Source organism: Pseudophryne corroboree, chromosome 2 (assembly GCF_028390025.1).
Source record: "Pseudophryne corroboree isolate aPseCor3 chromosome 2, aPseCor3.hap2, whole genome shotgun sequence".
Taxonomy (NCBI): domain Eukaryota; kingdom Metazoa; phylum Chordata; class Amphibia; order Anura; family Myobatrachidae; genus Pseudophryne; species Pseudophryne corroboree.
In genome coordinates this window covers 672,510,481-672,533,036 of record NC_086445.1, presented here as the reverse complement: position 1 = coordinate 672,533,036, position 22,556 = coordinate 672,510,481, and the positions used below count along the sequence as shown (strand labels likewise).

The 22,556-nt window shown below is 48.0% G+C and overlaps 1 protein-coding gene, 1 non-coding gene and 1 pseudogene across 3 annotated transcripts in view; all 3 read left to right on the top strand.

The window, feature by feature from the left end:
* The window catches only part of RBBP5 (RB binding protein 5, histone lysine methyltransferase complex subunit), a 508,962-nt gene that overhangs the window by 152,911 nt on the left and 333,495 nt on the right, over positions 1 to 22,556 (top strand). The window contains exon 1 of one of the 2 annotated variants that reach the window (XM_063955092.1): positions 1,151 to 1,173. The exons of the other annotated variant lie outside the window; for it this stretch is intronic. The gene's annotated coding sequence lies outside the window, so the exon portion shown is untranslated. Of the gene's footprint in view, positions 1 to 1,150; positions 1,174 to 22,556 lie in introns of those variants that run through there. 2 annotated transcript variants of the gene reach the window in all.
* On the top strand, positions 2,849 to 2,970 carry LOC135054186 (U5 spliceosomal RNA; annotated as a pseudogene).
* Positions 4,591 to 4,705, top strand: LOC135054121 (U5 spliceosomal RNA). The gene has a single exon (XR_010243370.1). It is a non-coding gene; the product is annotated as a U5 spliceosomal RNA (small nuclear RNA).

Below are 22,556 nucleotides of genomic sequence, written 5' to 3'. Positions count from 1 at the left end.
CTGGCCGGCTGCCCGGGGTGTCTCGGCAGTGCAACTTTGCCAAGCTGCAACTTGGTCTGGGTCGAACAAGTTTGCAAAGTTTTACAAGTTCGATACTTTGGCCTCTGTGCTCTCCCTCCCGTTCTGGGAGCTTTGGTACATCCCCATGGTACTAATGTGGACCCCAGCATCCTCTAGGATGTAAGAGAAAATAGGATTTTTTCTCTTATAGGTACCTACAGTACCAGTAAATCCTTTTCTTGTAGTCCGTAGGGGATGCTGGGCGCCCGCCCAGCGCTTCGTTTTCCTGCAAATGTTTTTTGGTACAGTACCACTTAGTTTTAGTTGAGTACTGCATTGTTACTTGGTAAGTACTGTTTCAACAGTTGCTGAATGTTCAAGCTACTTTGGCTTGTCGTGCCTTGTATGTGTGAGCTGTAGTGAATCTCACCACTATCTGTGTAATTCCTTCTCTCGAAGTATGTCGTCTCCTCGGGCACAGTTTCTAGACTGAGTCTGATAGGATGAGCATAAAGGGAGGAGCCAGCCCACACTCTCAAACTCTTAAAGTGCCAATGGCTGCTGGTGGACCCGTCTATACCTCATGGTACTAATGTGGACCCCAGCATCCTCTATGGACTACGAGAAAAGGATTTACCGGTAGGTACCAAAATCCTATTATTATTTTTTTGTCCTTTTCCATACTTAACGATCCATGTGGACTACAATTGGGAATTGTAACCTGTGCCGAGCGCAGCGGTAGCGGAGCGAGGCACCTTGCTCGAGGGGACGCGGTGCACTAATTGTGGTTCCTCATCACTTTTAGAAGAAAACGACACCAAAAACAGTAAATAAAAACCCTCATGTCAACCTTTTACCATGTCGGCCTTGTACATGTCGCTCTAATGACCATATCGCCCTAATGCATGTCGACCTTCAGTGGTCGACCTAATGCATGTCGACCTAATGCATGTCGATCTAATGAACCACACCCTACATTCATACGCATGGGTGTACACCAGATAGCTGTATTATCATAAAGCTTCAGAATTGCAAAAAAAGGCACAAAAACACGTTGCTGAATCCGACCCCTAATCAGGCACTATCCCTTCTTACCTTTAAGTTTAGTATTTTATTATGAGTCTCTTTTGCTTTCTCTTACAGGGAGACGGTCATTAACAAAGCATGCAATAGGTGAGAGCTTATCTATTATTTCTTTATCATCCACTAGGGGTCACTGGAGTACTCTTGGGGATATGGACGGGCGTAGCCGAACAAGGGCACTGAATATTTAAATTTAGGACCCTCCCCCCCCTCCATATCCCCGAGTACCTCAGTGTACGACCTCAGTGTTTTTTCGGTGCTCACAGCACGAACAAGGCTTGTGGTATATCCACACTTGGATTTTTATTTTTACTTTTTATTTTTACACTTAGCACATCCCTTCCCAGTTTCTGGAAAAACATGGGTCCGGGATAGTGCCGCTGCACGGGCAGCGAATGGCGTGTCGGTCCTCACAAAGAGCACCCTCACAGCCACAGGCGCTACAAGGCAGCGCATGGCGTGTCGGTCCTCACAAAGAGCACCCTCACAGCCACAGGCAGACTGTCTCCTACTGCAACTGGACGGAGATTACAAGCCCCGTCACAGCCAGGAGGAGAGCTGAAAACTGGACGGTGCTTACAGTAAGAAGCCCCGTCACAGCCAGGATGGAAGCCCCGTCACAATCTGGACGGAGCTTACAGAAGTGCGACGCTGCAAGGTATGGTGGGGGGGTCAGGGCGGTCAGCTCACGCTGCCGCCCTGCTGTGTGGGAAAAGCCTTTATTTTTACCGCCGCTTTGCCCGCCGCTTACAAGGACCCCGCTGAACGAGAGAGCGGCCGCACGTCACTCACAGACGCCGGCCGCTCTCCCAGCCACTGTACCAGTACTCTGCCACTGTAACCGAGCGGCCGCACGTCACTCAGACGCCGGCCGCTCTCCCAGCACGGTAACCGAGCGGCCGCACGTCACTCAGACGCCGGCCGCTCTCCCAGCACGGTAACCGAGCGGCCGCACGTCACTCAGACGCCGGCCGCTCTCCCAGCCACTGTACGCGAGCGCCGCCCAAGCAGCCACTCTGCGTACCCGGGTCTAAAGCTCCGAGCGGCCGTACGTCACTAAAGACGCCGGCCGCTCTTCCAGCGCTGCACCCGGCCACTGCTGTATGAGGCGCCGCCCGTTCCTAGGGCTCCCCGGCGCACTATACCAGCGCTCCCCGGGTTTCCCCAAGCTCCCTGCACTCGCTTCCGGCGCTGCACAGGGAGAAGCTACATCACAAGCAGCGCGGCTGCGGGGGGGTGACGGTGAGTAAAGCCCATAGCAGCAGCAAAGGCTGCATGGGTTAAGAGACTGCTCAGTTTTAAATAAGAGACTGCTCAGTTTTAAACAAGTTATTGACCCATAGCAGCAGCAAAGGCTGCTTGGGAATAAGATATGTTGGAAATAATACAATTCACTGCAGGCAGTGTTGAGTAAAGCCCATAGCAGCAGAAGGCTGCATGGGTTAAGAGACTGCTTAGTGTTTAAACAGTTAATGAAATAACTGGAATGGAAGCATGGCATGACGGTCATTTTAATCATTGCTGTTCTTACAGGTTATAATTCCAGAACATTCCGCCCATACACCTATACTCCACAAGGAGGCGCAGGGGTGTTAGTGGGAATTTTTTGGTTCAGTTTTCACATAAGTCAGCCATGTAATCTGTATTTCTACTTAATTCTAGAACATTCCTGCCCTACATCTCTCAGCCACCAGAGGCGCAGGGAAGTTAGTAGGAATTTGGTTGGGGTTTCATATGCCCATGTGAACTGCTTTTCACATAAAGAATACTTTGATTTCTCTTCATATCGAATAAATCTTTCGTTTTTGCTAAAGATTTCCGTAGAGAGAAACAAGCTTGAGTTTCATATGAATATGCTGTTCAGCAATAACATATATATATATATGACACATAATAACTTCATTAAGTCGTGCAAGTGTCTGTCTATTGCCTATTATTTTATGGTGTCTGTCTACATAGCGAGTAAGGCTATAGTGCAGACTAAAAATAATTTTAAAAATCCTATGTTAACATTGGCAATTCAACTTAAAAGAGCGGTAACATCGGAGTCTCGGAATGACTCCGCCAGCCCTAACAAAAGACAGTCTTCCAAAGGGCCAATTTCCCTTTGGGTACCAGAGTGTTTATTTCACTCGATTCTATGTCAAATTATAACTACGAGTAAGAAGGGTACATTAGACCAGCACTCAGATAGTGCGGGGGGGTTGTTAACAACCATACATAATCGTTTCCAAAAGGACGCGATCCGCCATTGCTAGATGATTTTCTTTCAAACATTATAAAAACCCAGGATACATTTGGGTCACTAGAATCTATGTATCAAACAATGACGATCACTGGTAAAAGAAGCTGCAGAGTATATCTGTAAAGCTTCTGCTAACGCCGGTTAATTTCATTGTCGCTAGTTAAGCGCGACAAGGCCAGAGCTTGTTTGCTCATAAATTTGATATACTTGTAACGGTATTTTATCCCTTTATGATATTCAGCCATTACCGCATACAGTATATTTGTAACGGCGTTTTATCCCTTTATAAGGAACAGTCACGCCTTGTAACGACAGGACGTTACAGTCAGCAAGCCAGTGGTTTGATGACTTCTTTTACAATTGTGGAAGCGCGTATTTACATGTTACATTTGCGAGGTTTCAGGACTTCAACTCATACAGGTCTCAGCTATTTACAGCTTAAAGGACAAAACTGCCTCTGTCGAACGGTTGGCAGGTTGTCATTTAGTCTTTGCAGGTTTATAAACCAGGCAGTAGTACGCCAACAGAGTCAGAGTTACTTATTCCCCTCTGTTTGAGCAAAACCAAACAGCTCCGTTGCAATATCAATCAGCAAGTCATTTACTACAGTTAGAAAATGGATTTTCTGCGGTTAGTATTTGCTTATTGGAGCCACACAATTGCATAATTGCATTTGAATGCGTATTTACCCAGTCCGGTTTGTTCTTCACAGGTTCTAGCGGTTGCAAATCGCCACAACCATTAACCATTTCATGTCTACCGTTGCTTATCGCTTTGGGTATTTACCAAAGTGAGGTTGGGATGATAGCTCATCTCACATAAGAACTCTGTCTCAACAAAGTTCCTTTAACTTGCGCTACTAAGGTATACTGCGGTAGCAGATCAAGTTCGAAAACAATCACATCTAATTCCGTCTAAACGATGTCAATGCCTAGGTAAGATGATAAATACGGTAAATCAAAGACTTTTACCTACTACACCAGCAATAACAAATGTACGTCTAGTAATTAGTGCAAAACACGCACACTAGCGGTACATTGGGTATTCACCTATTAAGAATAAAGTTGTGTTTTCAATTTAGTTCGCCACCCTTCACTCGCGTTTCCCACAGAGGGAAAAGGGTGCATATACTCTGGACGACAGTCGCAGAGGGTCAGGATTTGTAGTTAAAATCAGCAACAAAGATTGCTGTCGATAAAGGTCCTAGAACTCTGTGCATTTTACAATGCAATACATGATTCGCTTTCAGTCTGACCAGGTATATACTCTGGTTTCTCTACAGAACGAATAAATCTTTCGCCTTTTACTAAAGATTTCTGTGGAGAGGAACAACCATGAGTTTCAGGTAAATGTTTCATGCCTGTCTCACGCTGGCCTTAAGCAGTCAAACAAGGCAACGGCAGTTGCATACACAACAACCAGTGAGAACCAAAAAGCCGCATGGTAATGCGGCATGTGACTCAAATCCTCAATGGCTTAGAACACCATTATGTGAAAATGTCAAGAGATCATTACGTGAGTGGACATCTGTTAGACAGAGGATCTCACCCGTCAGGATTTGGATCCTGAAAACTGGACATTAAATCCAGAGGTGTTTCATATGTGAGTCCACAGAAGGGGGTTACCCTCAAGTATACATGATGGCATCTCGCCACAATTACAAAAGCTCAGTATGTGTACAAAACAGATCACAAGGGCAGTGGCGGTGGAGTCTCTCACATTCATGTGGTCATTCAGCATCGTGTATCTGGCTCCACCAGTTTCCGCTGCTCTCTCCGTTGTCAAAACGGCTCATAAGACAGTTTGTCACAGTCATACTGGTGGTAGCTCATGGGTTTCGGAGAAGTTTGCTTCTCGAATTTTCAAGGAATACTTGCACACGATCTTGGCCCGCTCATAATACGTCCAACCTGTTACATCAGGGAACGTTAGTTTACCCATAGTTACCTATGTACCTATTATCTATGTACCGCAGCTGCGGTTGACGGGGTGAGGGTGCAGACCGCCCTCTTAAGAAATTGAGCATTACAGTATCGGTTATACTAACCATGTTACGAAATAGTAAGCCGTTTAAGGCAGCTCATTTTTACAAAATTTCGTGGGCTTACATAGGTTGTAAACCTCGGAAGTTTCCAACATCATCCTTCAAGTAACCCGTATTCTGTTAAACGGGGTGGAATGGAAAACTGCGTTGATCTGCACGAAGAGTGCAGGTATCTGTGTGGTAAACTTATTTTCAAAGACGTTTGCCTCTATTGGCGTCTGTACACATCTTTCTACAAGGTGTCATCAAAGTTCACACTCTATTTATCCCACCTACAGCGCCAGGCGACTTGAAGTTGGGTTCAGATTTCTTACAGTTTTCATATTTTGAACCCTTTCAACAAATGGGAATTAAGTTTCTCACTTTGGAAAACAATTTTCTTATAGCCTTGGCTTCGGCAAGGGTTTTGTTTTCATATTTGGGTGCCTTGTATTCCAAGCCACCGTATTTGAGTTTTCTCATGACAAAGCAGATCTTCGGACGAATCACGCTTTCGTATTCTTCACATCAATATACCAATAGGGGTTCCTGTGTGGACAGCACATTCTAGAATTCTGAATGTGGTACACGCATTACGCGTTTATATATGTCCCGAACGTCAACAGTACGTGATATGAATACGTTGTTTGTTCTCTATGATACTGCCAACTGGGGTTAGCCAGTTTCTTAGCAGACATTATCCAGTTGGGTAATAATAATGACTACAAGTCAGGTTTACTTTAAGGCTAAGTTACAATCGCCTACGTCAGTAATAGCTCATCCCACAGGTTCTGTGGGAATGTCAGACCCAGTGGGTCGTGGAGTGTCTAAAACGCGGCTATATAGCCTTCATGTGCACCATGTTTGTGCACGTTTACACGTTATAAATGGTGGCGCCATCAGCATCTAGCTTTGGGCTGCCTACTGTTACAAGTATCAAACAGCTCTCCCGCCCACGAGGGAAGCTTTGGTACGTCCCAAGAGTACTCCAGTGACCCCTAGTGGATGATAAAGAAAATAGGATTTTGGTACTTACCAGGTAAATCCTTTTCTTTGAATCCATAGGGGGCACTGGACGCCCACCCAGAGCAGTTTTACCGGGGTTGTTTTAAGCTCAAGGGAGCTTAGGGTAACAAGTTTTACTTCATTGATATTAAGCTCAGAGGAGCTTATGGTAACACATTTTCACCGATTGGTTCAAATTATAAAGTTCTATCGGTTATGGTGTCAACTGTTTAGTTGACAGTAAGGTTATGGGTCAACATTGTGTTGTCCGTTATGTTATAGGTATTCTCCATTGTCAACCTCTCTATATCGTTCCTGTTCGCTCAGTAAAAAACACTGAGGTCGTACACTGAGGTACTCGGGGATATGGAGGGGGGGGAGGGTCCTAAATTTAAATATTCAGTGCCCTTGTTCGGCTACGCCCGTCCATATCCCCAAGAGTACTCCAGTGCCCCCTATGGATTCAAAGAAAAGGATTTACCTGGTAAGTACCAAAATCCTATTTTTCCAATTTCTTCACTGTAACATTACGTGTTCCTGGCACCAGAATATTACAAACTAGAAAATAAGAAGCAACAACAACAAAGAAGAAAATATATCTTATAGACTTAGAGGGTCTATTTTTTAGATATACATTAGTGCCAAAATACACCTATCCTCAAATTGCGCCAACAAGACCCTTTTATTGCCACATGGACTTAGCCTCAAAATTACTAATCTATAAAGCACCTGAAGATTTATCTGTCAGAACTGGCTGGGTAGAATGAAGATATGGTAATGGATGAGCACAAATGACAATTACCATTTGCTCCCAAACACTGGAAAACAGACAAAAATGATCAATCAGACAAATTGGTTAAATTCATTTGATTTAACCAATTTGTCTGAACGACTTTTTTTGTCAGTTTTACAGCCTTTAAAAGCAAATGGTCAATTGTCATTTGCTCTCATCCATTACCAGATTTTCATTCCAACCAGCCAGATCTGACAAATAAAGCTTTAGGTGTGTGGCCAGCTTAAGTAACATTACATGTACAGTACATGCAAACAAATGCATAAAATTGAGTAAAAGGCACACATTGCTGTACTCGCGCCAGGTATCTTGTGCCATATGATGTATGATAACACATCTGTAACGTCTAATACCCCTTTCACACCGCACAAATAACCCGGTATCGACACGGGTCGGCGTGCGGTGTGAAAGGGGCCGAAATCCAGGGTCGCCTGACCTGGCAATTCAAACCGGGCGTAAAGCAGTGTTATACCTGGGTTGAATACCGGGTCAGTGGCTGCATAAACGGGCTGCATCGACCCGGGACCCGTTTACTAGATAGGGAGAGGCGGCGCGGAGATGATCTCATCTCCCAGCGCCGCCCCTGCCGCTGGCTCCGCCCCCCCGCCTTGTCGACCCGCCCGACATATTGCCGGGTCGGGAAAGCCAGCAGCAGCTGCCAATGCCGGATCCCACCCGGGAAGGACCCGTTTCCAATTGCTTGGTGGGATCCGCCATTGGCAGTGTGAAAGGGGTATAACTTAGGGCCCGATTCTGACCTGATCGCTGCTGTGCGTTTTAGCGGGCAATTAGTGATAGATTGTGCATGCAATGTTCACACGTGTCACCAAACAGCAACAGGCATCGCTGGACAGTGAAAAGCTGGTGCGACAATTTCAATCGCACAGCCATTTGCATGCTGATTGACAGGAAGAGGCCGTTTGTGGGTGGTAACTTACCGTTTTGAGGGAGTGTCAGGGAAAATGCAGGCATTCCCAAGCGTTTTTAGGGAGGGTGTATGACGTGAGCTCCGGACCCGATCAGCCTGTTCTCATTGCACTGTAGGAGTAAGTCCTGGGCTGCGCACAGACTGCACACAGTGGAAAAAACATTAGATGGTGAGTGAGGTGCAAATGGATTTCAGCTGTCCGCTGACCGAGGGATATTTGTAGCACAGCGTTCACATGCGATTGCACACTTGAACTGCACACTTGAACGGACGAATATACACTCCCCTCGGGGGTTGACTCTGCCATTTCCCAGATGTAAAAACTAATTCAGAGGGACTATTGAATTAGTCTCCGAAGGCAGCCCATAGGCTGCACTTAACAGGGATTTTTAAAGAAAGCCCCGATAAATAGCCTGTTTTCTTTTGCTAGGGGGCACATGAGCAGTACGCTGGGTATAGGATGGCTGGGAGCGAGGTCGGCATCAATGTGGTTACTTTTAAGTACTGGGGGGCACATGAGCATTACGCAGGGTATAGGATGGCTGGGAGCGAGGTGGGCACTTTTAAGTACCAGCAGGCCTTGCCTCCCTCCACTATACCTCGGGCCCGCCAGTTTTTTTGGTGCCAAAGGCAGGACAGGCACCAGCTTTAGGGGGCTGCCTTTCGGCAGCCCAAGTTACTTCTTTTCTTGTTTTATTTATATAGTTAGCGATGCAGCGCAGCGAAGATGAGCGGGCTGCTGGCGGACTTAGCGCCCAGCCAGCCCGCTCCAACCCTCGGCAGCCGCTGGCGGCAGCGCTAGTGATGGAACTAGTGACTTCCGCCGTGGGATTCCGGGACCCTGTAGTGGCCTCACCCTGCAGCCGCACCGATGCCGGAGGGTAAGTTGACCGGCTCCCTGCGCACAGGGAGCATAAACTAGCGGTGATCCCCTCCTGCTTAAAGGAAACAACAGGAGGACAGATGAGTGGGGGTCCAGTCTTCTGCGCCATCGGCACTGGACCACCAGGGCACAGCAGCAGGGCAGGCATGCAGGTCCCAGGGGTCTTCCATCTGAGAGGCAGGGTGCCCAACCTGCAGCCCCTCTCCCACCCCTAGGGCTTGCTAGTAGCAGGACTCATGGTTTGCCCCTAGGTCTCTCCTTCTTCCTCTCTCAGTCCTTCCCCAAAAACACTAGGCAGTCATTTGAGCTCACTTGGTGGCTTGGACTTGCAGAGAGAAAAAGGTCTGGCCTCTGTCTCCCCTGTACTTCGCTCCAGTAGCCGGGTTCAGCTTATTTCTCCTGCCTGCTTTATTGCTGGACAGTTGAGTATATTGGCACATTTATTTCTCAAGCATTGTGTGTCTGTGTGACTGTTGTGGGATGTTAAAGCTTTCGGTGATTTGGCCTAGCACCACTGATACAGGGCCTGCTCCTTCTGTGGGTGCCTCACAGTTACGTTACACTAAGCGCTCACTGGGGTGTGGAGTCATAACTCCCTTTCACCTGCTTATTACGCACAACTGTCTATTTCCATTTAGTACAAATGTCGCCAGAGGCAAGAAAACCGTCGCTCCTGAGCCTCATACTTGCCGTGTATGTTGTAATATTCTGTCTCCATAGGATCCTATAGATGCTGGCCTATACAAAGGATGTGTGACAGCATCGTCACAGGACAACCCTGCACCGGTGGCAGTCTCAGAGGAACCATCTTGGGCGACCACACTGACGCAGGTAATCGCGCAGCTTGTAAATCACTTAGCCACTCTGCAAGTGGTTCCCCCAGATCCAGCGCCTCTTAGTACATCTATGTCACCTCAGGCTTATGCTGCCCCTCCTTCTCAGATGGAGCCGCCATGGGTGTAATCTTTTGCACAGTCTCTTCAGGTCCTCACGGAATTTCTCTACTTCCATGCAACAGCTCATGGATAGAGAAAAGCGACCTAGACGAACACATACGTCGAGTGAAACTTCTACCCCACGCTTTGAAGGTGATTCGGAATCAGAGCCCCCTTCAGATCAATACAGTGCGTCTCGAGGATCAGATCTTGACACCTCATCTGGTATGGAGGACTCCTTATCAGCGGTTGAGGTGGAAGCCCTGGTCAGGGAAGTGAGGTCAGTCCTGGATATTGAAAATGAGGATGCCACTCCCAAATTCAAGACTCCAGTTTTCAAAAAAACAAAAAAAGGAATCTGCACGTATTCCCTCTTCAGCGCAGTTAGAGGACATGCTGGAGTTGGCATAGGCGAAGCTGGACAAGAGGTTCCAGCTTTCTAAGAGGTATAACACTTTTTATCTGCTTCCGCCTAAAGTTAGATCCAAGTGGGAGAACACTCCGCCGGTAGACGCCCACGTGGCATGCCTCATACGTTCATCAGTGCTTCCCAGTCCAGATGCCTCCTCACTTAAAGAACCTATAGATCAGAAGTTGGACACCTTTCTTAAAACAGCATATACACATGCTGGAGCTATTACCAGACCGGCCCTGGCATCTGCCTGGGTGACAAAAGTAGTTGGACAGAACAGCTGCAACAGGGATTGTCGTCCAATGTCAGTAGGAAGCACTTATTGTTTCTGGTGGGAAACATTCAGAAAGCGAATATCTTTCTGCTGCGGGGTACACTGGGCTCCACAAGGATAGACATTGGGGTGTAGAGTAGGATCTTGATCCGAGGCACCAACAGGCTCAAAAGCTTTGACTGTTCCCAAGATGCATAGCGCCGCCTCCTCTATAACCCCGCCTTCCTGCACAGTAGCTCAGTTTTGTAGTTGGTGCCACAGATAGCAGGCACATAACAGAGGGGCTGCTCCAGGCAGCCCTAAGAAGAGCTTTTTTTTATGAAGAAAAGTGAAGACTTCAAGGGCTGCAGCAGTGTGTAGATGTCAGGAGACATTCACTGCTGCAGCTCCATCTCTACCCAGCGGCGCTGTACACTCCCGCGCCCTGGTTGCAGCGGGAGGCTCCGGTTTTCTTCTGGTCAGGCACACACAACTGGGGCTCTCCGGGATCGCGTGGCCGAGCTTCGGGAGGTGGTGAGTGGGTCCCGCTCGCGGGACCCGTGCTGTATCGCGATCCGGCGCGGCCGGTGGGAGGCGGGCCGCGCTCGCTGGCGGTGGACACTGTGGCAGTACAGGCGATCCCACTAGATCACCAGGGCATGGATGCAGGTCAGGTTTTCTCTTTAAACCTTTTTATTTGTAGCCCGCAGTACCGGGTGGTTTTGCCAGCAGAGGGAATAAGGCTTAGACCTGGAGCCCATCCCCCCAGCCCCAGGACGCCATTTCCAGTAAATGTTCCCACCCTGGAGCTGCATATCTGTCTCTACCTCACTCCCTGTCAGTGTTTGGGCGCCATTTATCTCAGCTACACTGTTCCTGGGACTGCTTGGGCAAATCCCCCTTTGTAAAGCCGCCTGGTAGTCAGCGCTGTGACTTTACAAGACACTTAAGTATTCTACATGTCATTTAGACAGTGATAGTTAGGAAAGAGTGCATTTAGTCAGGGTTCTCTGGTACAAGTACCCTGTGATATACATCCAGTTCTTACTGTGCAGTGTTATATCTATTGACTACATAGCTATATATATAAGCTAGTCCAGTGCAGTATTATTGTTGGTAATAACCTCTGCATTGTATAACTGTGACTATATGTGTGTGCATTAGCTTGCTCGGTGATTTCCAATTCGTGTCTCTTACTCAACTTGCTATCCCTATATTCTATAACCTGAGGGGGCTTGGTGAGTCAGGTTTATAATAATATAATATAGGATATTCACAAGATATACTCTACTTTGTATTTTTCTATGTGATTTTAGTCACCATATCTCTCCTGTATCCCTGCTTGTGCTGACTACACTGTGCAGGGGTTTGGGCAAGAGGTATTGTGCTGCTGACAATTGTATTGTGTTACCTGATATTGCAAGTTATATCATGTCTGCTTCTGAAGGTAACGGTTCTGGGGCCGAACACACTACCGGTGTTGCTGACGCCACAGATCCCTATGAGGAGAATATAGCAGCTGCGGGCTCTGGTTCTGGGGGCTCCTTGCCCCCCAGTGGAACTGTGGCAACGGGGGTCCATAATGACCCGCCGTGGGCTACTTTCTCCACACTTCTAAATACGCTAGTTACTAAACTAACGCCCCCTATGGGACCTCCTATGCCGGTTCAACCGTATGTGGTCCCTGCGGCTAACCCGCCGTGGGTAGATAACCTGTCTGCTCAATTGAAGAAATTGAACCAGTCCTTGACTACTAAAAAGTCTGACCCTTGCGCGCCTAAGTCCAAGGGGTCCTCTAAGCGAGCTCTTACCTCCTCACAATCCACTGCTGTCACTGACACCTCGTCTGATGAAGACGGCGCTTACACTGACCCCACAGATTCTGACACAGATACTGCTGATGGGGATGTTCCTGATCTTTTGGAGGCTATTAAGTTGATTCTACAGATTACGGATGATCCCGAGCCATCCGTCCCTCCTAAGAAACCAGATAGGTTCAAGCGTCAGAAGGTGGTTAAACAAGTTTTACCTTATTCTGACCACCTAGTGGATATACGTCAGGAATCCTGGGGAAACCCAGGGAAGAAGTTTGTGCCTCAAAAGAAGATGCTGGCTTGCTATCCCCTTGCTCCAGAGCTGTCTAAAAATTAGGAAACGCCTCCTCCTGTGGACTCGCATGTGGCTAGGATGGTGGTTTCCTCAGCTCTACCTGTCACTACCGTCACGTCTCTAAAAGAGCCTACGGATAAACATGTGGAGGGTTGTCTGAAAGCGATTTACACCCTCACTGGTGCTGCACAAAGGCCCATTATTGCAGCGACATGGGCTGCAGAGGCTATTGAAGCATGGGCCCTAGAGTTGGAAGCTGAAATATCTTCTGACCATGCTAGACAATGCTTGTCATATATTGTCACAGCTTCTCACTATATTAAAGAGGCGGCTTCTGATGCCGGTATTGTAGCAGCCAAGGCCTCTACTACGTCTGTTGTGACTCGCCGGATATTGTGGCTGAGATCCTGGTCTGTGGATCTGGACTCTAGAAAAACCCTGGAGGTACTCACTTTCAAGGAGGATATTCTGTTTGGGGAGGACTTAAATAAGATAGTGGCTGACTTGGCTACTGCCAAAACAGCCTGTCTGCCAAGTACCGCTCCTTCTGTGTCGAAGGCTAAAGGTACTTCCTTTCGCCCCTTTCGTCCTTCAGGTAAAGCAAAAGGTCAGGCGTACCACAAGCAGGCCCGCACTTCCAAACCTGGTAAGGCAAAGCCCAAAAGAGCCTGGGCTGTTAGTCAGCCAGCTTCCAAGACCGATAAGCCTGCCGCATGACGAGGCGGGCCTCCCCCTGGTGGACCCCAGGGTGGGGGGCCGGCTTCTAGGATATACCCAGGAATGGTTGAAGACCACTTCAGATGCCTGGGTACGGGAAGTCGTCACTCGGGGTTACGCCATAGCCTTCAAAATCTGTCCCCATCATCGATTTTGCCTGACAGACGTCCCTTTGGACCAGACAAAGGCAAAAACTCTACATTCGGTGGTACAGACCCTCCTGGACACAGGAGTGGTAGTACAGGTGCCTCTTGCTCAGAGAGGCCGGGGGTACTATTCTTCACTGTTTCTAGTCCCGAAACCAAATGGGTCATCCCGGCCCATTCTCAACCTCAAGGCATTGAACAAGTTTGTGAAAGTCTCCAAGTTCCGTATGGAAACCCTTCGCTCTATAGTTCTGGCCTTGGAACCTGGGGATTATATGATCTCCCTGGATATACAGGATGTTTACCTGCATATTCCTATAGCAGTGTCGCATCAGCAATACCTGAGGTTTGCGATTGGCAACCTCCATTACCAGTTTCGGGCATACCTTTTGGTTTAACTACGGCTCCGCGAGTCTTTACCAAAGTTATGGCGGTGATGACGGTGGTACTCCGCCGTCAAGGGGTCAGGATCCTACCGTATCTGGACGACTTGTTAATCCTGGCAAATTCCCCAGGACTTCTCCTGTGTCATCTGGATATGACTGTCCGGTTTCTGCATGCCCACGGGTAGCTCATCAACTGGAATAAATCCTCCCTGGTCCCTGCTCAGAGCATGGTGCACCTCTGGGAGCGCTATTGGACACTCACAACCAGCGGTTGTTCTTGTCTCAGGAGAAAGTCCTGAAGGTTCAGGACAGGATTCGTTGCTTCCTTTCTCGTCCGCAAGTGTCGATACATTCGGCTATGCAGGTGCTGGGCCTCATGGTGTCGCCATTCGACATGGTGGAGTATGCTCAATTCCATTCTCGCCCCCTCCAGAGGCTGATTCTGTCCAAGTGGGACGGCCTGCCTCACCGGATCAGGTCTCACATGATCTCATTGACTCCGGAGGTCCGTCTGTCGCTGCACTGGTGGCTCCAGGACCAATGATTGTGCAGGGGCCGTCCCTTCTGGATATCCGACTGGGTCCTGTTGACGACAGATGCCAGTCTAAGGGGTTGGGGCGCGGTGCTGGAGCAACACTCCCTTCAGGGTCGGTGGACCAAGGAGGAGTCTCTACTCTCGATCAACATTCTGGAATTGCGGGCGGTCTTCAACTCGTTGAGCCTGGCCCAGCATTTAATTCAGAACCATCCTGTTCAAGTACAGTCGGACAACTCCACCACAGTGGCTTACATAAATCATTAAGGCGGCACTCGAAGCCGTTTGGCAATGAAGGAAGTCTCACAGATTCTTCAATGGGCGGAACGCCATCTACCGGCCATATCGGCAATATTCATTCCGGGAGTCCTGAATTGGGAAGCGGACTTTCTCAGCCGTCAGGACGTACACGCCGGAGAGTGGGGCCTCCATCCAGAAGTGTTTCAACTCCTAGTGGAAAAGTGGGGCCTTCCAGACGTGGATCTGATGGCGACTTGACACAACCACAAGGTTCCGGTCTTCGGAGCAAGGACAAGGGATCCTCAAGCAGCATTCGTGGATGCGCTGGCGGTGCCATGGAGGTTTTGGCTGCCGTACGTGTTCCCTCCGTTGTCACTCCTGCCCAGGGTAATTCGGAAGTTCAAGCAGGAAAGAGGAATCCTTTTTCTCATAGCTCCAGCGTGGCCCAGACGGCACTGGTTCTCAGACCTGCAGGGCCTATCGTCAGAGCGTCCAATCCTACTTCTACAACGCCCAGACCTCCTCGTTCAGGACCCCTGTGTCTACCAGGACCTAGCCCGGCTGTCTTTGACGGCGTGGCTCTTGAAGCTTCCGTCTTGAGGGCTAAAGGGTTTCCTGAGGCGGTCATTCAAACTATGTTGCGGGCCCGGAAACCGGCTTCTGCTTGGATTTATTATAGGGTCTGGCATTCTTACTTTGTTTGGTGCGCATCTAACAATTTGTCAGATTGTGTTTGGGCTGTGTCCCCGGAGGGGGCGCTAGTGGGTCAGTGGAGGTAGATGGGAGAAAACGAGGAGGCTGGATAACGTTCCTGCGCATGAGCGCAATGGTATTTTATTTGGCAGATGATATAACACAGAATGGTAGCAGAAACAATAATAACAGATGAATAAAGTCAATCACTCAGTATGATAACTGAAAGTCTATGGCAATGGATGACAGATGACTTGAGAAAATAATATCCGGTAATATATAAACAGAAGAACAAGTGTTTGTGAAATGGTTCTGGTTTGGAAACCAGTGCAGGTTTTAAAACAGGAAACTTAGGCAGCAAGGTGTAGAATGGCAAACCTGAGCAGAGGCAGGAGTCTGACTTCACAGTGCAGGTGATGAGGCACTGGCAGCAGCAAGCTGTATCACAGGTGGAGGAATGAGACACACCTGGAGTCAGTCTTCAACTGCAGGCTGAAGCACACAAGGTGGTGATGAGTGTGAAGCCTTGTTTGCAGGTTGCAGGTATTGCTGGGCCTTGAAGTTCCACGGAGCAGTGCAGAGTAACCAGGAGTACAAGTTCTTAACCAGAGAACCAGGAACACAGGAGGAACAGGAACAGATCCTTTCACATGGGTCGCTGGAGTGACATAAAGTCCAGGATGACTGCAGACTGATCCTGCAGTCTCTTATGTACCCCATGGTGCACAGGGATTGGATGAGTGAAGGAAAGTGGGTGCGGCCAAGCACCGGATTGGCCGCAGTATACTGGCTGTTTACAGACTGTCATGGCGGCGCCCACGCTGCGGCCTAGCAGGGACGCGGCGCGCTACATGCCCGCTGTCTCAGGAGTGTTCCCAGGCCCTTGATGATGTCCCATGGCAGGGGCATAGGTGACAGGTGACCGCAGGGAGCCAGGACGGAGTCCGCAGCGGCGGACGGATGTCAGCCTGGTAAGTCGATTCCTGACACAATTATGACGCTTCCAAGTTTAGTACAGCCAAGTTGTTGGCCTTTCTTTAACAGGGCCTGGACTTAGGCCTGCGTCTGGCCTCCCTCAAGGTTCAAATATCTGCCTTGTCGGTTTGGTTTCAGAGAAAGATTGCGACCTTACCTGATGTGCATACCTTTACTCAGGGTGTGTTGCCTATCCAACCTCCCTATGTCCCGCCTGTGGCTCCTTGGGACTTGTCGGTGGTTTTGGAGGCGTTACAAGAGTCTCCGTTTGAACCTCTTGGTTCAGCTGATCTTAAGTGGCTTTCCCTTAAAATGGTGTTTCTGCTGGCTATTGCCTCAGCTAGAAGAGTGTCGGATTTGGGTGCCTTGTCTTGTAGTTCCCCATATCTGATATTTCACCGTGACCGGGCGGTTCTTAGGACTCGTCCAGGTTATCTGCCTAAGGTGGTTTCTTCGTTCCACCTTAATCAGGAGATTGTGGGGCCGGCCCTGGTCTCTCCTGACTTGTCTCCCAAAGAGCGGTCTTTGGATGTGGTACGGGCTCTCCGTATCTATGTGAAGAGAACTGCTACTATTAGGAAATCTGACTCTCTCTTTGTTCTGTTTGGTTTTCACAAACGTGGCTGGCCTGCTCACAAGCAAACTTTGGCCAGATGGATTAGAATGGTGATTGCACATGCTGATGTGAAGGCTGGTCTGTCAGCTCCTGCTCACATTATGGCCCATTCTACTCGGTCACTTGGACCTTCTTGGGCGGCCCGCCGTGGTGCGACCCTTGAACAATTGTGCAAGGCGGCTACGTGGTCCTCAGTGAACACGTTCATAAGGTTCTATGCCTTCGATACTGCCGCTTTCCAGGATGCTTCCTTTAGACGCCGGGTTCTTGTGCCCCGCTACAGTGCGTCCCCTCCCATAAGGAACTGCTTTAGGACATCCCCAATGTCTATCCTTGTGGAGCCCAGTGTACCCCGCAGCAGAAAACAAGTTTTATGGTAAGAACTTACCTTTCTTAAAACTCTTTCTGCGAGGTACACTGGGCTCCACAAGGCGCCCACCCTGACGCACTTATATTCTTTGGGTTGGTATGGCATTAGCTGCTGACACTTCTCCTGTCGAGAGAATGTGGTGTTTGTGGCTACTAACTATTGTCGTCTCTTTTCCTGCTACTGCATTGGGCTGGTTAACTAAAAACTGAGCTCCTGTGCAGGGAGGCGGGATCCTACTCTACACCTCAATGTCTATCCTTGTGGAGTCCAGTGTACCTCGCAGAAAGAGTTTTAACAAAGGTAAGTTCTTACCATAAAACTCGTTATCTTGGAGAAGCAGCTATGGATACGGTGGTGTTCTCCTCAAAAGTTTCGACTTCAACCGTGGCAGCCAGGCCCCTGGCAGCCAGTCCACTGTTCATGAAGAGCAGATGCCTCCTCCAAGAAGGCTCTTGAGGCTCTTCTGTATGCGGGAGATACTCTGTTTGACCAAGAATTGGTCAAAATTGTGACATCATTGGCAACTTTCAAGACAGCCTTTCTTCTGTTGTCAGCGGCCCTTAAGTCCAAGACGTCCTTTTGCCCACAACGAAAGGACAAAGGTCAGGCCTCCTCTGGATACCAGGCACCCGCAGTAGGCTACGAGGAAAAAAAGAGAAAAAGTAGACTTTTGTGTAGGCACACTCTTGGTATAAAATAGAAAGTTGTATAGTAATGGAAATCTAAAACATAACTTTTATTAATTTATCACATAAAATTTTATTCAGTATCTAAAGTTGAATAAAAATATATAAAAATGATATATATATATATATATATATATATTAGTATAGAAATGAAATGTAGGCACATACAGTACTACTTCGACATCATGCGGGCCAGTACAAGACCTAAGTTGGTCACTTGGTACCAGGGAAACCCATATATCTTAGTCAAGTCATTTTTCTTTCTTGAACCCCAATTAGTACACCGTGTCCCCTCGCATGGATCGCTTCGCTCGCCATTCTTTGGGCACAGGTTACTATTCCCAGTCGTAGTCCACGTGGATCATAAAGTATGAAAAAGTCAAAAAATTTTTACAAATTTGAAAAACTCATTTGAACAGTCGACCTAGTACATGTTGACCTAATGACCATGTCGACCTAGTGACCCTGTCGACCTAATGCATGTCTACCAATAGTGGTCGACCTAATAACCGTATACCATAATAACTATCTTATCACGTCTACAATGTCAAGTGACAATCAATGAAGCCTATTAAAGAGCTCAAGAACCAACTCCACATCCAGAATTGCACTGAGTATATTCCTCCAAAGTGACAAAATGTCTAATTCAAGTAAGTTATAGATAGATTGATTCGGGAAGTTAATTAGCTGTGGGAAAAAGGATATAATTCCTTGTATCTCTCAAAGTCCCATTTATGCTGGAGTCCAATGCAGCATATATACAGTTCAAATAATCACGGTCCCATCAAGACCCTAAAGCTGATACTTCTATCGGTCACAAGAAATCTTTAGCACATAGGTAGTTTTAATCATTAATCACAGTTACTTAACACAGGCAAATTTCCTAAATTTGTACACTTAAAATTCAGCATTTCATTATGCCTACCATAGGTGCATACATATAGCTATGTGTCAAACGCTATATCAATAAGTCCACAGTATTGGAAAGTTAGGCAGTTATAGGTGGGGAGTGGAGGCATATTGCCCCTAGTTACCCATATCTTAAGGTCTGCTTGCAGGTGGCCGTGATTCAATAAGAATGGTCCGGTAAACTGGGACCCCTTATGGCCCTAGGGAAAATGTGTTTCACCTGGCCTCCGGGCTTGTTCACTTCCTGTTGTGTCACACCCCAGGAAGTGAAGAATCCCGGAGGCCGGGCGAAATGCGTCGATAGTAGGACAGAATAATTAGCCTTTTCTGACATAACACTAGCAACAGAATCACCAATTTCTCTTACGTCCTAGAGGATGCTGGGGTCCATATTAGTACCATGGGGTATAGACTGGTCCACCAGGAGCCATTGGCACATTAAGAGTTTAATAGTGTGGGCTGGCTCCTCCCTCTATGCCCCTCCAACCAGACTCAGTCTAGAAGCTGTGCCCGAGGGGACAGACAACTTTGAGAGAAGGACTTTACACAGATAGTGGTGAGATTCACACCAGCTCACACATACAAGACAAACCAAGCTAACCAGCTTGAAAACTTAGCAACGGCTGAACAATATTACTTAACAAAGTAAGAAAAACATTACTTAACCAAGAACAAAGCAGTACTGAACTAAGTAACCACTGCAGGATCATGAAGTGCTGAGCCGGTCACAGCTAGGGGAGCTCTACAGAGCTTTCTTAGAAAAAGTTTATCTTAGAGTTTTTATTTTACAGGGAGGCTGCTGGCAACAGCCTCCCTGCATCGAGGGACTGAGGGGGTAAGCAGTGTGCGCCGTGCGGGGTCTGAGCCACTGTCTCCGCTGACTGGACACTGAGCTCCAGAGGGGATAGATCGCTCCCCACTACAGGCTGATCCAACTTTGATGTAATGTCCTTAAAACAAGTCAAAATGAGGCTCAGTAGTGTGTGTGGCCTCCACGTGCCTGTATGACCTCCCTACAATGCCTGGGAGTGCTCCTGATGAGGTGGCGGATGGTCTCCTGAGGGATCTCCTCCCAGACCTGGACTAAAGCATCTGCCAACTCCTGGACAGTCTGTGGTACAACGTAGCGTTGGTGGATGGAGCGAGACATGTTGTCCCAGATGTGCTCAATTGGATTCAGGTCTGGGGAACGGGCGGGCCAGTCCATAGCATCAATGCCTTCGTCTTGCAGGAACTGCTGACACACTCCAGCCACATGAGGTCTAGCATTGTCTTGCATTAGGAGGAACCCAGGGCCAACCGCACCAGTATATGGTCTCACAAGGGGTCTGAGGATCTCATCTCAGTACCTAATGGCAGTCAGGCTACCTCTGGCGAGCACATGGAGGGCTGTGCGGCCCCCCAAAGAAATGCCACCCCACACCATTACTGACCCACTGCCAAACCGGTCATGCTGAAGGATGTTGCAGGCAGCAGAACGTTCTCCTTGACATCTCCAGACTCTGTCACGTCTGTCACATGTGCTCAGTGAGAATCTGCTTTCATCTGTGAAGAGCACAGGGCGCCAGTGGCGAATTTGCCAATCTTGGTGTTCTCTGTCAAATGCCAAACGTCCTGCACGGTGTTGGGCTGTAAGCACAACCCCCACCTGTGGATGTCGGGCCCTCATACTACCCTCATGGAGTCTGTTTCTGATCATTTGAGTAGACACATGGAGGGCTATTCTCTCCTTAAATTGCCTGGTAGTTTTGCCCATGTAGAACTTGCCACATGGGCATCGGATGTAATAAACGACATAACGACTTGTACAGGTTAAGGGGAACTTGACCTTAAACCTTTTCCCTGATCGCGGAGGTCTAAAGGTATCGCCAACCTCTAGCGCACTGCAGGTAGTACATCCTAGGCACCGGAAGTTACCAGGTTTGCGGGAGAGGAAATGTGTTGGTCTTTCTGGGGTGAAATTGGTGATATCATTGTGCACCACTATGTCATTTACATTTCCACCACGTCTGTAGGAGGGAAGAATAGACTGATTTCTCATCATAGGTAGGGCCTTATCATCAGATATAATCGGCTAGATCGCCCTGGCTTTCTTCATAAGCTCGGAACTGCTGGTGGAAAATTCTTGGGTCCAAATAACTTTATTGTGCACAGGGTCTTTAGCATGTTTCAGTGCAAAATATGTTTATTGAAAAACAATAACAATGTCAAAACGGTTAACATGTAGACAAATGTAATAAAGAGTAGTATCGTAATACAACTGTGGGCCTGAACAGCTCCTATAGATAATAACAGGAGAGCATTTAAACAACATTTTATGACAGGCCAAACACGTGGAAAGGAATGATTCAATAGTCATACATGTCTTGTTAACACTATTAGCACAAATCAAAAAAGAAAGGAGAAGAAGAGGTATGGAAAAAGTTAGAGGAGGAAAAGAAAGAGGAAAATAATAAGAATAAGAATCACCTGGTCCAAAGCGAGAGTCCATTGCCTACGACACAACGGGGATCAGTACATTTAGGTGGAGAAATGTCTAAGATCATGTAGAAGAACTGGAGGCGAGGATGTTCCTGAAGGTTGGGGAATCTTTAAAATGTAGCCATATAACCCACGTGTTACTGAAGGATGAATACCCCCCATCAGCAGATGTCAATATATCATCTAAGTCCATATAAAGATCTAGTCTGTTCAACCAATCCCTAACAGTTGGAGGGGAGGGGGATCGCCAATGGACAGGAATCACTGATTTGGCGGCATTGTTGAGATGGCATAATAAGGAATGTTTATAGCTCGAGATGGGTTTAGACGAGTAATGAAACAACCAAAACGGGATCCGTAGGCACCTCCTCTCCCGTAATTTCAGCAGAAAGCGAAAGTATCTCCTTCCAGTAAGGTTGGATTAAGGAGCATGTCCACCATATATGGAGCGGGTTCCCTGGGCCAGTAGAGCAGCGCTAACAGGTATTAGGGACTCCAAAACCCATCTTAGAAAGAATATCAGGACATCTATACCACCGAGAAATCAGTTTGTACTGAGTCTCCACTACTAGTGCACTGGGGGAGCATGCATGAGCTAATTTAAATATTTTCTCCCAAATGTCGTCGCCCAGCTCTTGGCCGAGATCCCTATCCCATGTCCCGGTGAAAGGTGGGAGAGTTGAGCTAGAGTCCGCCAATAGAAGGTTGTATATCAAGGAAATAGAATGGGGCAGAGGTGACGGGCTATCGCAAAGACGTTCGAATGGTGTGAGGGCTAGGGGTCTCTTTCCAGGGTAACCCTGAGATACCAAAAAGTGACAAACTTGCAAGTAGCGCCAAAAATCTCTTGGTGGTAAATGCCATTTCTCTTGTAAATCCGAGAAGGAGACGATCCCACCCCCACTCACCAGCTGTCCAACCCCTCCAAAGTCCCAAATCATACCAAGGCTGGAAGGCCCGTGTGGTAATACCGATGGGGAATCGTTCATTAAATAAAAAGGACAAGTAGGAGGAGGCCGGCGAGGAAACAGGGGGATTTTCTCATCGCTTTCCAACAAGCCAAAGTGGGGCCTACAGTTGGATGGGAAGTGGCTGGAAGGGTATGTAACTACGGAGCGACGGCAATAGGCGAC